The sequence below is a fragment of the Diabrotica undecimpunctata genome, chromosome 6, assembly GCF_040954645.1.
Source record: "Diabrotica undecimpunctata isolate CICGRU chromosome 6, icDiaUnde3, whole genome shotgun sequence".
Lineage (NCBI taxonomy): Eukaryota > Metazoa > Arthropoda > Insecta > Coleoptera > Chrysomelidae > Diabrotica > Diabrotica undecimpunctata.
Genome location: NC_092808.1, coordinates 104,553,473 through 104,565,956, shown reverse-complemented (window position 1 = coordinate 104,565,956; position 12,484 = coordinate 104,553,473). Strand labels below are relative to the sequence as shown.

At 33.1% G+C, this 12,484-nt stretch overlaps 1 protein-coding gene across 3 annotated transcripts in view; it reads right to left on the bottom strand.

Annotated features, from left to right (window-relative positions):
* The window catches only part of nolo (ADAMTS-like no long nerve cord), a 2,006,971-nt gene that overhangs the window by 1,553,602 nt on the left and 440,885 nt on the right, over positions 1 to 12,484 (bottom strand). For all 3 annotated transcript variants that reach the window (XM_072535059.1, XM_072535060.1, XM_072535061.1), the window contains exon 3: positions 11,914 to 11,931. The gene's annotated coding sequence lies outside the window, so the exon portion shown is untranslated. The remainder of the gene's footprint in view (positions 1 to 11,913; positions 11,932 to 12,484) is intronic.

The window sequence follows — 12,484 nt, the reverse complement described above, 5'->3', positions numbered from 1 at the left end:
GATGAAGAAATGAGCTATTGCTTTTATTTTCAGCAGGAGCATCCGTGGGCGACTAACCGATTACTTATTGCAAATTATGTATCTGCCTTCTAACGATGGTCATGTAATGGAAGGCGAGATGGCGTCAAATGTTTCTTCCAAGGGTGCAGTTGCAGTAAAAGAGTATTTAAATGAGCTGATTCTCATTATTTTAAGATAATGCTGACTAGCAAGTAACATAAAGCTTTATGATCTATTCATTAAGGTAATGACAAGTAAAACAGTTTCATGTGCACTTGGAAGTGAGTCATAAAATTTGAAGTGCTTTTGCCGTGTGGTTTTTATTAAGATTTCAATTAAAAAAATTTTGTATACTAATGTTACATTTATTTATTACAAATACGTACCTTAGAGAACTTTTTCTTTATAAGCACTTAATTGTTTTTTGTCATTTGGATATAAATAAAAAATATGAAAGTCTAAAAAAGAAACTACGACGCTAATAAAAGGAATCAAACATAATTATACACAAGCAAAATACATAGAGTCTTGACAAAATTTACAGAACACAAAATACATCAATTCAGTTGTCAGACATTTGTTTTTCAAAAACTACAACTAGCTGAATTTTGCTAAGAATGTCAATTTTTCGATGTAAAATCTCAAAAAAGATGCAAAAAAATTTACAAATCTAATTTCCTGGCTTGCCTCTAAAACCCCCATTAAACAAAATATTTAAAAAAATAAATATAGTTGAGATAATTTTAAACAAAAATTTTTATTAACACTTTTTGTGTAGAATGTACAATTTTCTCAGAAACAACGCTTGAAGTGACCGGCGATTTTAAATGTGTTAGGCAGGTTATAATTTTTTTAATAAGATTTCTATCAACTCAACCGTAAAAATTCGATATCTATTTATCCGAGTGTCTATCGGCAAAAGTTAAAGTGAGTTTTAAAGGTGAAGAGAGCAGCTTATGTATGCATTTTTTAAATTTTGCCGCAAATGAAGTTGATTTCTATAAAGCTGTTAAATAAATAAACGTTGCGCCATTTTTGTCATATTTTACGATTTTTATGAGATCAATTAAGGATCCTTATGTCACAAACTGTGGGAAGTAGAAGTAGAGTTAGGCCAAAACTCAAATGGAGGGATGGTGTAGATGAGGATGATAGACAAATAGGCGCAGAAAACTGGCAACAGTTGGCAATGGATAGAACTGACTGGCGTAATAGACTTGGGAAGGTCGAGGCTCTTTTATAGGGCTGTAGCACCAATGATGATGACGAGATCAATTAAATTTATTACTTCTGTTGACCGGGATCTGACGTCACGGAAGAAGCTTCCACAAAGACGGTATTGGGTGAAATTTGTGGCTGAAGTTGTATAGTTTAGAAACACATACTCTGTAATCGAAAAGAAGCAGTATTAAACGTCTTAGATAATTTTTAATGTGAAAGTTTAAATTCAGCAGTTTTCACTAAATGTCTGATCAAAATTTAAAATCAAAAATTAATGCTGTAGGTTTCGAAGATTAGGCTCTACAAATATAAATCACATACTAACCGGTCAATGAAAGTGATAAATTTTATCGATCTTATGAGAATCGTAAAAAATAGCAAAAATCGCGCAACCTTTATTTATTTACCAGCTTAATAGAAACTGACTTCGTTTGATGCAAAATGCAAAAACTCACTCTTTTCGGAAGAATTCGGACTTCAGCTCAACACCGAAAAAAACGAAAATAATGATCGTGAACAGAGCAAATAATACTCTACCGCTAATTCACCAAGTTGCGAACTTTAAAGTGGTAGAGAGATTTGTATATTTGGGCTTGATAACCAACAATGGCGATTGCTCATCAGAAATCAAGTATGTTAACAAAACAAAGACCACAATTTATTGGAAAATAAAACAGGTGAAGACGAAGCAGATCCCCACAACAAGAAATATAAATAACAGATAGGAAAATGAGAACGGTCATAAAAGCAATCAAAAATAAGAAAGTACCGGGACCTGGAGGCATCTCACCTGAGCTTATAAAGTACGGCTCAAAAAAATTACACCGGATGATAAAATTAATATTCAGAAGGCCATAAATGGAGCACAGCTCCCTAAGGAATAAGCAAATATCATCAATAGAAACATTATATGGAAAGATACTGCTAGAAAAAATAGAGCTAGCGATAAAATGCAAAATCGGGAAGGATCGGGTAGGCTTAACGGCAGGAAGATCATGCATAGATCACATATACACACTGAAACAACTGTTGGAAAAGAAAAAAGCAAAAAATAAAGATATACATTTGGATTTGTTGACCTGAGAAAGGTGTATGACTCTGTACCAAGGTCAGAACTATGGGAGGCAATGTACAAATTAGAAATACAGACGGAACTCATATAAGCTTCAAAATCTCTGTATAAAGAAAATAAAGTCTCCATTAAAATGGGAACAAGAATCATAGGAGGCTTCACCACAACAAAATGGCTCCTGCAAGGTTGTTCCACATCTCCATCCCTATTCAAAATATACTTAGAGATAGTCTTGACTACATGGAAAATGAAATGCGAAGGCATGGGAGCACCGGTACGAAATGAATACCTATAAACGTTAAGCTGTGCAGATGATCAAGTAGTGATTGCACAAGACCAAGAAGATCTCAGTTACATGATGAAGAAACTACAAGAAGAATATATCAAGACTAGTCCAGATATTAACCTCGCAAAAACAGAGTGCCTATCTACAAGTGAAGAAGACATAGAAGATCTACAGATGGACGACAACGTAACAATCAAAGGAAAGGATAAATTCAAATACTTGGGGTTTATAACCACAAAAAAGACAACAACAGAGGGTGAAATTAAGCAAAGATTAGGACAAACAAGAACAGCAATCCGACAATTTACCTCTATGGTGAGATAGACACCTAAATATGAAGACAAAAACACAGATTTATAAAACATTAATGCGAAGTATTATGACATATGGTGCCAAAAATTTGATTATAAACAACAAAACAGCATTAACATAGTAACAACAGAGATATAACGCCTGCAAAGATGCTGCAGAGTAACAAGAATGGATAGGAGAAGTAATTTCGAAATAAAGCAAAGCACATCAATAAAAACAGACATACTAACATATATAGATCAAAAAAAACTAAGTGGTATGGACATGTAAGAAGAACTATCGACAGCAGATGGATAAAGAAAATAATCATATGGAGCCTCATAGGAAGGAGAAAAAGAGGACGACCCCAAAGACCCTGAAGGAACGAAGTAGGCGACGCTATGAGTAAGAGAGGCCTAAACGATTAAGAATGGAACAACAGAGGGAGATGGAAACGGTTGAGCGAGGGAAGGAAGTGTATACTGTAGAATTCCTAAATATATATAAATAAATATACATGTATATATATATATATATATATATATATATATATATATATATATATATATATATATATATAAATCAAGTGTAGACTAGCAATCGCTCGAACTGTAACAGCTAAATTAATTAAAATATTGAAAGACCGAACAATCACAAAGAATACTAAGCGCAGGTTGTTTAAAGCCTTTATTACTTACATTGTTAAATACACAGATATGAACGCCCAAAAAAAATCGATAGGAGAAAGATCGAAAACAAGGACCATGGCACTGTTATTGTTGAACGGAAATGTAGAACACCGAAAACCAAGAGGACGATCTTAAAAACGATGGGCACATCAAATTAAGACTCCTGTGATGAAATCCCACCATAAAGCCGTCCAGATGACACAGGATCACAGCCAATGACAATCGCAAACCTCCATAGTTGCAGCACTTTCTTCTGTTACCTTTAGTATAGATCTTTTATACGAGGGCTGTTTTCCATTTATGTGGTAGTTCTTCGCCCCTCAAAACTGCAATGAAACACAAAAACGAGAAGTTGCAGTAACGGGCCCGGCCCTTGGTTTAAAAATTTAATGAGAGACCTTTAGCTCCTGAGTCGTTAGAACTTTTGTTTATTTCAAATGGTGTTATTGAGTTTACTTCCATAAAATATGTCTATGGCTGGAACGATTGGTCATTGTATTCAGAAAGAAATGGTGGACGATCTTCAGTCAATAGATTCTAATAATAATCTTTATTGAATAAAATCTGTATTTTATTTGAAATTTGTACAATTCAGATTAATACATCGGGAAATAATCTGATAGTTAAAACGGTAGAGTGTTTGACAATTAACTAGGATGACCAGTTTATATAATTAACATCGGCAAAATCATCGAGGTGATTTTAAAATCCTTCAACTATTCCAGGACTACTTAGCTCAAATAAAATAGACACCTTAGGTAAAACTATAGATACTAAGATAATAATAGACAGTTGAAGGGTGTTACTGGTGCTGTTACATTCCTTATATACTGTAGCCCTAAGAAACATAAGGATACTTTATTGTGAATCTAAACTGTCCTGGTACTGTTAAAAGGAGACAGACTATGAATATTGGGTTTAATGCATACATCTTTATAATTAGTGTCATGCTTTTAAAAGGGAAGTCACTAATGCACATTTTACTACGATAAATGTGGGTTTAATATGCTAAATACCATTTAAAAGACTACAGTAGCATTTGCTGTCATCGTAGATGTCAATATTCGTCATATATAGACATCTACTGTGTTATTTATGTGTCAAAGACCAATATCTGGTTAGCATTTATTTGTAAATATCGCCAACATGAAAGAACGCACATACATAATACGTTTATCCAAAATACGTGTTTTGAGAAATTTAGCAAACATTTTCAATCTGCTCTTCAGTAAACGTTAATATCGTCTTAGCAGGTGTACAATTGGAATATGAATCAAAATATAACAAAGTAAATAGTACTTACAATAATATTTACACAGATCTATTTTTTATGCAAGTCCATTTGTCCATTAGCTTTTTTAATAAGAAAATACCAAAAATCAAATAAGTGTGTCACAACATGTTTACAATGAACCATTAACTTTAGCTGAATGACAAATGAGAAATGGTGGGGTACTCAACAAAACCCTTATCTTACGCTAATGGAGACTTCTCGTGTTCAAGGAATGGTGTAAGTATTTAAGTAGGTATGTAAGGTGACGTTCGCATAAAAGCCAGATTAATTTGTTTTCGATTAGGATTTCTAGGAAACTACTTAATCAGTTTTTTTTATGTTTTTGGTAATACGAATTTTATATCAGAACATTCGATTCGAAAGTAATAAAAAGAATTTTTGGTTTCTCCGCTTTTATAAATTGTTATTTTTCATTTTTTATAGTGTAACTAAGTAGTTTTCATGTGGTATAAATTGAATATTTGTAAATATCTTGTATTTTTTCACATTTACTATACTTTATTTTTTAATAGTTGAAAGAGTCAGGGGTTGTAAACCAGTTGTAATTCGTAAACGTTTTAATATTTTTTTATATAAGTTATTTTTACCCCTTTTTCCATTTTATGGTATTTGCGTATCATCATCATCATCATCATCATGGCTTATTCACTCCTGGCGGAGTGTTTGCCGCCCTTTTGGGCTCTCTGATTTATTTATTGCGGAGAATCAGTCCGCTGTTGTTTTTTTTTTATTATTATAGCAGCGTGTGTGACTTGGCCCTGTCTACAATTTTCCTCCATTCTTTCCGGTCCTTACAGCGCTCCTTCCAATTGTAGATTCTCAGCTTCTTTATGTCTCCTAAGACTTGATCTCTCCATCTTGTTTTGGGTCTTCCCGTTGGTCTTTTTGTTGATGGTCTCCATCCAGTTATTCGCTTTAGGGTAGAGTCTGGGTTAGCTCTTTCTGTGTGTCCCAGCCACCTGAGCCTTTGCGTCTTCACGAACTTGATTATGTCTTCACCCTCGATGACTTCTTTAATTTCTTCATTGGTTAATCTTCTAAATTCGCCTACACTTATTCTCACCGGTCCCATTATTCGTCGAATTATCTTTCTCTCTAGGATTTCCAACCTCATTTCATCTTTTTGTGTTAGGCACATCGTCTCTGCACCATAGGTGATCACTGGCCTGATTGCAGTCTTGTAAATTTTTAATTTGGTTTTCTTACTAATGTACTTTTCTTTCAAGAATTTTTGGTAATTCCAGTAGGTTTTATTACCCAGTAGGATGCGTTCATTTATTTCATCCGTTCTATCATTTCTGTCATTCACCATAACTCCCAGGTATTTGAAACGGTGTACTCTTTCAAATGTATATGCACCAAGCTTAATTTCTTTCTCTATGTTCGTATTCTCTCTTGAACACTTGAGGTATTTCGTTTTGCTTTGGTTTATTACTAGCCCTCTCTTCTTTGCTTCTTTATCTAGTATTAATATTATGTTCTGCATGGTTTTTAAATCTCTAGTAACCAGTGCAATATCGTCTGCATACGCTATCAGTTGGGCTGAAGATTCGATAATCGTTCCCATAATTTTGGCTGCTCTTACTGCCCCCTCTATGGCAATGTTAAATAATGTTGTTGACAGGGAGTCTCCCTGTCTGACACCTACCTTCATGTGTACTTCATCTGACGGGCCTTCCCTTGTTAAGATTCGTGCCTTGGATTCCTTCATCGTCATTTTCGTGAGACTTATTAGTTTTTCTTGGATGCCTAATTGATTCATATCCTTAATTAGCTCCTCCCTTATAACACTGTCAAAAGCTTGCTTGTAGTCAATAAACAGTATATGTAGATCTATTCCGTGCTCGTATTTGCGTATAGCCATCAATTAAATAACCTACTTGATACTGTTTTTGGTCACATGTGTGAATAATTTGACTTTATTTTTGAAAACGATATGAAAAGATATGGCTTTAGACGCATATTGAATATTGTCAAATACTATTTGTCTTTTGTAACTCGATAGGCTGTAAATTTAAATGTTCTATACAACTATCACTTGAACTCATAAAGAAATTCACTTTAAATTGCTGACATAAAAATCTAGTTTCCTCATTTAACAAAAATCAGTACATACAATGTAGTTAACCCTCGAGTGGAGGCGCTGGTGCAATATTGCTACCAATATTACTTTATGAGTGGGTGACGCGTGACTATTGGGTTATTTGTTTTTATACATTTTTTATACCTCTCAGTATCTTCCTAGAAATTGACGAGGAAGTGTTAGTTGAATTTGTGCGATTTAATTTCGTTAACATCTTTGTCTACAACTTAAATTTAATTGGATCATTTTTGCTACCACGCGTCCAGTCATGTAAGTGAATTAATTTTTATTTTTTTCTTTATAATTATATTTTTTTTGCTACTACTAATTTTAGATTGCTAAAAAAATGTCGTTTATCAGTTTCTTTGTATTACAGCGTTGCCAAAATTTACATTTTACTCTATTTTAGGGCAAAAGGACTTACGGAGGAAGAGCTTCGAAAAATTTTAGAAGATATGTGTGATATAGAAGAAATTAATGACTCAGATGACGGAGAATGGAGCGAAAAAGACGGAGAGATTGTAACTAAAGAAGACCATGATTCAGGTTCAGAGATAGAGTTGGAAGACATTGAGGAAAATGAGGCAGTTTATGCTAGTGACTCCGGTTCTGATATGGAAGTAGATTATGACAGTCTGCCTGGCGAAATTGGTAATAACTTTTGTACCGGTAGAAACAAGAAAACCAAATGGAGAAAAACTATAGTGTATTTTTATGTATGAGAGAGTAATAAAACAATAAATTATGTATGCAAATCCCTAAACTGTTGATACGGGTGACTCAATGAAAAACAGATATTTGTCAACAAGTTTACAGAAGTATATAGGAAAACAATTTTAAATTGAGTATGACCACCAGGTATAAAGGTTGGAGCAGAATAGAATACAATAGTTGTGAGGGTTACTAATCCCTAAATAAGGTTGCCAATGTTGAGTGATGGAGGTTAACTGGTACTAATGAATTTGCAAGAAATGTAAGATGTTTATTTTATTGGTTATATATAACCAATAAAAGTTTAATAAGTACCTACCTATTTGCAAAATAAAGTTTAATTCTTAAGATAAAATAAAACGTTTTATTTTATCTATTTGCAAAATAAAGTTTAATTCTTTGCCTATTTGCAAAATAAAGTTTAATTCTTTAGATAAAATAAAACGTTTTATGTTATCTGAAATGAGTGCATTCCACGAAGTAAGCGTTTCAACAATCAAACATTTAATTCTTTAATTCCAGGAATCTACGACAGTAATTGACTAGATAATTACCTTCTAAACTTATTCCACAGAAAATGTAATAGTGGGTTTTTCCATTTTGTATATAGGAAGGTCCAAGTGGCGTATTCAAAATTCTTAACAGTTCACTAAAAGTAGGTACTTCAGTTGCAAGGTGCAGTTTATTGTGTATACTAGTGTTATGGAAAATTTGGAAGTGCCGTGTAAACGCCGAAAAATTGGTCCTCTAACTGTTAATGAAAAAACATTAATATTTAATTGTTTTAAATCATTTACAGACGAACGTTTATGTGAAAGTGTTGATGAGACCGTTGAGTTAGTTAGCAGTACACTTGGTGTTGGGAAATCTACGATTTACAGAGTTATTAAAGAAGAGAAATGTGGTAGTTTTCAAATGCCACGTAATGCTCCAGGGAAACCAAAATTTCAAATAGATTATCATTTTAAAGAAGGACTTCGACGGAAAGTGCATGAATTCTTCTTTAGACAAGAATTTCCAACATTGGATAAAGTTCTTGTCTCAGTTCGAGATGATAAGGATTACCCAGAAATGAGTCGAAGTACGTTATGGAAACTTTTAAAAGAAATAGGCTTCCGCTGGAAAAAGAATCCCAGAAAGTCTATTTTACTAGAAAGAAGCGATATTGTCATATGGAGAAGACATAAATTAAATGAGAAACCAAAAAAGAAAAATATTTTATCTTGATGAAACATGGATGAACGAGGGTCATACACCAAATAAATTTTGGCAGGATGAAACTGTTACAAGTCAAAGGCACGCTTTTGTAAATAACTTATCTACTGGTTTAAACCCACCATCAGGAAAGGGAGGCAGGCTGATAATAGTACACATTGGCAGTTCAGACGGTTTTGATGAAGGTGGTTTATTAACTTTTGAAGCAACTCGTACCGGTGACTACCATGAAGACATGAACGCTGATGTCTTTCAAGAATGGTTCAAACAAATGATAGATCTTCTTCCTAAGAACTGTGTAATAGTAATGGATAATGCAAGTTATCACTCCAGACTTATAGAAGGACTGCCCACAACCAAGTGGTTAAAAAAAGAGTTGCAGAATTGGCTGAGTTCAAAAAATATTACGTACCATCCCGGATCTATAAGAAAGGAACTTTATTCGTTGTGTGCCCTTCATAAAGAAAAATTTAAAAAATACGAAATTGATGAAATTGCCAAAAATCGTGGAATGACAGTACTTAGATCCCCACCATATCATTGTGAATTAAACCTGATTGAACTGGTATGGCCACAGATAAAGAGTGAAGTTTCAAGAAAAAATACCACTTTTAAAATTCATGATGTTAAACAGTTGTTTTTGGAGGCCGTAAATAATGTAAAACCTGAAAACTGGGAAAAGGCAGTAAATCACACTATTAAAGAAAAGGAAAAAATGTGGAAGCTGGACAATATTACTGATAAAATGATCGAGCCAGTTATTATAAATCTTGGTTCTGAAAGTTCATCTTCTGAATCTGATTTGGATTTGTAACAAGTAGCTATAAGTTTTATATTAATATTTTTATTCATCTATTTAACATACCTTAGACGGTTTTAAAAACTCTTTTTCTCTTTTGTAATTTTTAAAAATTAAAAAAAATGTTAATTTTTTAAAACCCTTTTTAATGTAGGCCAGTCAGTTCTAATATAGTGTGTGATAAAAGAGGTCACTTTTGTTTACATACACATAACACTTTATAACACTGAAATAATTCATTTATTTTTTACAATTATGCAAAGTAATTTTTCAATTAATCTTGAGCACGTCCATGGAGTGGTCGGAGCTACCAGTTAAAATTATGCTAATTACACTCTCGTTCATAAAAATAAACTATAGTAACCATTCACAAATTTCCAAGACCAGTTCAAAAAATCTTTTAAAAACGAATCATGGTCCGAAAGGGAGTGCAAAAAACGTTCCCACCGAGATTGAGGCTTTTTTGAAATTAATTGATGATCGCATTATAAATGCTATCGTGCATTTTACAAATCTGTATATTGGAAAAAAGAGAAAGGGGGTTAATTATAGCAGAGAAAGAGTAGTTAAAGTTACAAGTAAATCTAAAATGATGGCTTTGTTTGGATTATTGTTTCTAATTGGTATTAAAAAAGGAAGTCGGACTAATGTCCAGGAACTGTGGACAAATGACGGAACAGGTTTGCGAATTTTATGGGCCTGCATGGGCTATAGGCGGTTTCAATTATTGCTGCGATGTATAAAGTTTGACGATAAAGAAACACGAGAACAACGTAAAAAATTGGATAAACTGGCGGCAATTAGAGTATTTTTAGACAAGTTTCAAGACAACTGTAAGAAATATTATAATCACAGTTACTATGTAACCATAGATGAAAAACTGGAACCTTTTAGAGGATTATGCAGTTTATCCAATATATCCCGAATAAACCGGCCAAATATGGTTTACAAATTTTTGCGCTTTGCGATGCCGAAACTTATTATACCAGTACTTTTGAAGTTTACTGTGACAAACAGCCTAAGGGGCCCTACTGTCAATCTAACTCTCCATCTGATATAGTAAACAGACTAGTTGCGCATATAAAAGATACTAATAGAAATCTGACCACCGATAATTGGTACACCAGCTATCCTTTGGCATGTTCGTATTTGAAACAAAAAATTACACCCATTGGTACTCTGCGAAAAAATAAATCAGAAATACCTCCTGAGTTTTTGCCCCACAAAGATCGTGCAATTGGATCTACGTGCCATGGTTTTTAAAAAGAGGTGTGTATGGTGTCTTACGTTCCGTAAAAGTCAAAATCTGTAGTATTACTTTCTACTATGCATGATGATGGAAAAATTGACGAAAAAACTGGAAAGCCCGAGATAATTCTTGACTACAATAAGACCAAGGGTGGCGTCGATACAGTCGACCAATTATGTGTGGGATATTATGTTACGCGAAACACCAGAAGGTGGCTCTTAACATTATTTTATGCTCTTTTCAATGTTGCTGGAATAAATGCCCAGATTTTATATAACAGTAATCAAAACAACGCAAAGAGGCCAAGAAGATTTTTTCTTAAAAATTTATCATTTCAACTTATGAAATCTCACTTAGAGAGAAGGTCTAAAATGTCGTCGTTACCTTCAGATATTCAGTTATTTTTAAGGACTTACAAACCTAAAGAAGAGGCGAAAAAAGATGATGTACCAAGAAAAAAGCGGGGACGTTGCGCCATATGTGGAAGACAGAAAAATAAATTTACGTCACAATTGTATAACAAATGTGATAATTTTGTCTGTCAAGAACACAGTGAAACTACGATTACCTGTCACCGATGTAAAAAGAATTTAGTGGCAACTGATGAAAGTGACTAACTTTTTATGTTTACAGTGTTTGTTTATTTGTTTGCTATGTAAAATATACGTTTAATAAATATTTAAAACAATTTCCTAAAACTTTATTTACTTATAAGCCATTTAAACAGTTCTAGAACTTTAATTTGCTGCTGGTAGCATATTTGCACCACGCGTCCACTCACGCGATATTTATAGGCGCGTCCGCTCGAGGGTTAAGGTTACAAATAACTAGAAATCTTTAACGCAGAAGTTTCTGTTGGAACTTTACTGAAGAAAATAGTTAATTATTAAGATAAGTAATCGTTTATATAATTTATGAATGCCCTGTATATAATAAATTACTAAAGGCATATTATTTATAATATAAATATTATTTTAGATATAATTATTTTTCTACTTACCACCAATTAATGTGAATCAATCTGCAACAATAAATTAAAGCATTATTTCTTTATTGATCTTTAAGTACCAGTAATTTAATTAGTATTTATTATCTATAACATGATATTTCTCTACCATAAATAATGTAAATACAATCATCAATGAACTATGTAACATTTTTTTTAGTTCAACTTTGTTACTATAATAATATTCCTTTATAAAAGGTATATTAACCCTTTCGGTCCGAGAGTACACTAAAGTGTACAACATTTTCAAGACATCTTAACCAAAATTTTAGTTTGATTTTGCCATATAGTCGCGGTGTACATGTGAGCGTACAAACATACCATAGGTTTATCATAAGCAGGTGCAGTGATCTAGCGCAAAAAAGATTAAATAAAATAAAATGTTATAGAGAACACGGATGACTTCTATTGGCAATACACTGCTCTAAATGATCGTTGTTTTGTTGTACTGCAGATTTTACCAACCGATTAGAAAAATTCTTTGGTATAGATAAATGTGTGTTTATGGTTTAGATAAAAGTGTTTATTTAGTGCATTTTTGACTTTGTTTTGTTATTTAAGTGAGTTA